At 40.1% G+C, this 4,114-nt stretch overlaps 1 long non-coding RNA gene across 1 annotated transcript; it reads right to left on the bottom strand.

Moving 5' to 3' along the window:
- Positions 1 to 1,659: 1,659 nt before the first annotated feature.
- Positions 1,660 to 3,330, bottom strand: LOC125522397. The gene is made up of 3 exons (XR_007289750.1): positions 3,064 to 3,330; positions 2,639 to 2,719; positions 1,660 to 1,869 (listed from the first exon to the last, which is right to left on the bottom strand). It is a non-coding gene; the product is annotated as an uncharacterized LOC125522397 (long non-coding RNA).
- Between the last annotated feature and the right edge of the window lie 784 nt (positions 3,331 to 4,114).

Raw genomic sequence — 4,114 nt, 5'->3', positions numbered from 1 at the left:
AGTAGGAGGAACGATGCTGGCTCAACAACTCAACATGCAGAAGTAAAGAACCAACGAACAAAAGATCCAACAGACACCTCTGTTGTTACATAACCAAAGCCAATGAAACAAGCAGTGGTGACCATGAGAATGATTGAGTGTCAAATCTTCAATAACCGTGAGAAACAAGGTGAGCGTCCAGGACATAAGAGAGCAATTGGAAAATTAATAAGATAAGAGAGCCATCTACATCCCAAGAAGATTCAGCATTTCTGAGGTGTGCAATTTTCACGACTTTTACTAACCCTGAAATCTGTAGGGAAATTTACAAGGTACAAACTATAGCAGGAAAGTCTCACACTCATATACATGCAGAGAACCAAAAATAAAAAAATTAAAAAAATCAATCAACAGAAAGCTTGTGCCAAGGCGACCAAAAGGTGGCAAATCTGAAGCCAGCAGAGATAATTAAATATCAGACAACTTCCAGGATAGCATACTTTAGTTATGATGATAATACTAATAGTAGATATATGTCATTGCCATTGGTTCATGGGCTTCTCTTAACTTATATAATACTAAGATCACACACACACACACACACACACACGCGCGCGCGCGCGCACACACACACACAGATAGGTGGTGGATCGCTAACATAGATGTCCTCCGGATCGATCGACCACTGTTAATATAGATAGCATTGGTGAACCTCCTTTCATCCCAGTCGAATTACAAGAGCAATAATCTCACACCCAAACATGCCCAGCCTCCTCAAACTTGCGGCGGTACCCAAAGAACTTTAAAGCCGTGTACCCAAAGAACTCGGCTTATGTCGATATAAACTCGGTTTATATATAAGCCGAGTCAAACTCCCGGCTTATATGACACGGTTTACACTTGATCGGCTTATACGCTATAAGCCGAGTGCCAGTGGGAAAACACTCGGTTTACTTATAAGCCGTGTGTTTATACAAGGCTCTCGACTTACTAAAATAACATGACGGCAGCCGGGAGATAACGGCCACGTGTCACCGTCAGTATAAACCGAGTGCCCTCGAGCGCTACACGGTTTAAATATAAACCGAGTGCCTAACAAAGCCGCACTGTTTAAATATAAACTGAGTGCCTAAGGGAGCCACACGGTTTAAATATAAACCTTGTGTCTGCACGAGCTGCATGGTTTAAATATAAGCCGGGTGCCTTTGTACACGGCTTATAGGACATCCACTGTTAAACATATCCTATAAGCCGGGTGCATGCATCTGGAACACTCGGCTTATACAGCTCCCCGTGGCATAATATGCCTATAAGCCGGGTGTCATGTCCCTGGGACACACGGTTTATATGACAAATAGCATATTTTTTTCCTGCATGCTTCAGCGAGCAGCAGCAAGATGGCTTATATATCCAGCAATATATTGATCGATCCAGCAAGCAAAATGACCAACAATATATATCCAGCAATATATTGATCCAGCAAACAAAATGACCAACAATATATATCCAGCAAGCAAAATGACCAACAATATATATCCAGCAATATATAGATCCAGCAAGCAATATATATCCAACGAAAGTCCACACATGCGTACATATGCAACAATAGTTCGCAAACAAAAGAATCATAAGTTCCAAGTCCACACATGTGTAAATCATGTATGTTATTATTCCTAATTGAGCAATTGATTCAAAAGAAATTCACAGGATTCTGCCCTCATGAGTGAATCTACATACTTTTTAGCGCACATTCAATATTCTGCGAGCAAAAGTTTGATCTTACACTGCAAATTTTGAGCTTTCTCAATAGAATCAGAAAACAGAACAACAAGTGCTGATTGCTTACTCTTATGATAACTTCAATTAGAGCCAAGTCTGGTGGGATTTGTCCTGAAAATAAGTAAGAAAAACATAGAAAATGGCATTAGATACAAACAGAATCATAAGACCATTGCTCTAAGAAAAAACTGGATAGCAAATGAGAAGGATGAGACATCACTGAAATTATAATTTATAAATTGCATGGAATCTCTAAAAGGCTTATATTTAGGAACAGAGTGAGTATATCCACAAGCATGGCCCAAAAAACACAACATTACTAAAATGTCTTTCTAATTTTGATGGAGGTACTGCCTAAAGTAGGGCAAGAAATCCCAAATTAGAACACCATGAAGCGAACCTTTAAAATGAATATTTATATTGGAACAGAGAAAATAACATAAAACAGACCTGATAAATAAGCCACTCGATGCAAGGGTGAAAAATAAAAAGGAAAAATATGCAACAAACATGTCTGAATAATGATCTGCGATCAAGTAATTTTAGAGATGTCATTTTGAAGAGAATATCTTAAGTAGAGCACTGCATGTATTTCTCATACTACGTGAAAAGAAAAGGCCATACCTGGCAAACTACATATGGGCATATTTTTAGAAGGAAACTTTCTCAGGTTCAAGCAGACATAATTTCATTTTGTTCTTAAGACGACATATGGATATATTTTAGAAGTAAACTTTCTCAGGTTCGACCAGTCATAATTTCATTTTGTTCTTAAGACGACTTCCATTCCAGCAAAAAAATTGGCGACAAAAGAGACCTTATTTTGGTTCTAAAATACACACAGAAATATCAAGTATATAGCAGCTGAAGTGCTCCTTACCTCCTCCCAGTAGCTATTCAGAAATACATCGGCGGCGATTGCAGCTTCCAGTATCACAAGCAAGAATACAAAGATCACGTGCTACATACATGGCAGGTTAAGGCAAAATAGTCCATATCACCAAGACACAGTACATCTAAGGTCACAGAGCTCCAAGAACATAACTGGGACTTACGGTTTCAGCAAACTATTATTAGCAGTCAACAATTCCAGTTCAAAACTTAACTGCTAGAGACATGACCCTCTTTTTGAAATATCATTTATATTTTTGAAATGGATATATCTGGAAAAAAGCACGCAAGGTTTGGTCTTTATGTGACAACGCAAAAGGCTTTGAGGAATTTTGCTAAACCAGTAGCAGCTGCCATGTAAGCACACTTAAATAGGCTAACGCAACTCCTAGTATCAGACGCTTCCAAGGATACACAAGACAGGCAGGGGCTGTTTGCAGTTTCAGCGGCGATGTGGCCCGAGCAGGTCAGCAAGCACATGATGATTCCCAGGCTGAGAAGTGTGTAGATAAACCTGCATAAAAATTGATCTCTTAATCAAAATAGCCATCCCATATTACATACAGTATATTCATAAGAAATCCCTAGAATACTCTTGGCATGGCAAAGAGGCATGAATTCTCTAGTTTCTCAGACCCAACATAAAAAACATGGTAGTAGTATAAATCATCCGTTGCGTAGCGCCGCGTTGACATCTTAACAGCGAAGCGAGAGGAAGATGCTGATCACCACAAATATTTTTACCCCAGCCATAAGTTTTGTTCGACCTACATCATTTGGATTGGATAAACTATCTTCGGCTGTAAGCTAACTTGGTGGAATGCAACAACAGAAGATTGTCTTGAACACTAATTTGTAAAAGTAATAAGCAAGATACAATGAAAAATAAGATATCTAATTTAACTGCCCTGCCAGCAAGTTGCACCCAGATAGTAGTTATTCTGATTTCTGAACCAGTGTACTATTCTGATATCTGAAGCTAATTTACTCTGAGATAAGAGTCCAAGTGCCAGCATCAACCAGCATCTACACCTACATGTTCTTCTATTGCCAATTTACCATCTTTCATAGATTTCTTCTTACTCTTCCTTTTCGTATGAGCATCACATCACAGATGAGAAAAGGGGAATCAGGAAACATGCATAAATATGAACAAGAGAATTCAAGGAAAGGCAAAAGCTGGTCTAAACCACAATGGACGAGCTCGGTGCACTTGACCTTGGTACAGTGCTGGTTTCCCCACACACGACGGCGACAGCGCTGCCCAGGCAGTACGGTGGGAATTCGGTCGGCGGTGTGTGCGGGGTGCCGTGTTCCCCTTTTATGAACCCTGAGCACTGTGTGTATGTGTGTGATGCAGGTGTTCTGAAGATGCAATTGTGGGAGGGAGGGGAACCAAAACCAGATGCAGCATGTGTTCCTGCTGATGCAGTTGTTCCACGAGCAGGAGATCAGCAGGGGCACG

This window comes from Triticum urartu, chromosome 7, assembly GCF_003073215.2.
Source record: "Triticum urartu cultivar G1812 chromosome 7, Tu2.1, whole genome shotgun sequence".
Taxonomy (NCBI): Eukaryota; Viridiplantae; Streptophyta; class Magnoliopsida; order Poales; family Poaceae; genus Triticum; species Triticum urartu.
Note: the sequence above shows the minus strand (reverse complement) of the source record. Positions and strands in the feature narration are given on the sequence as shown.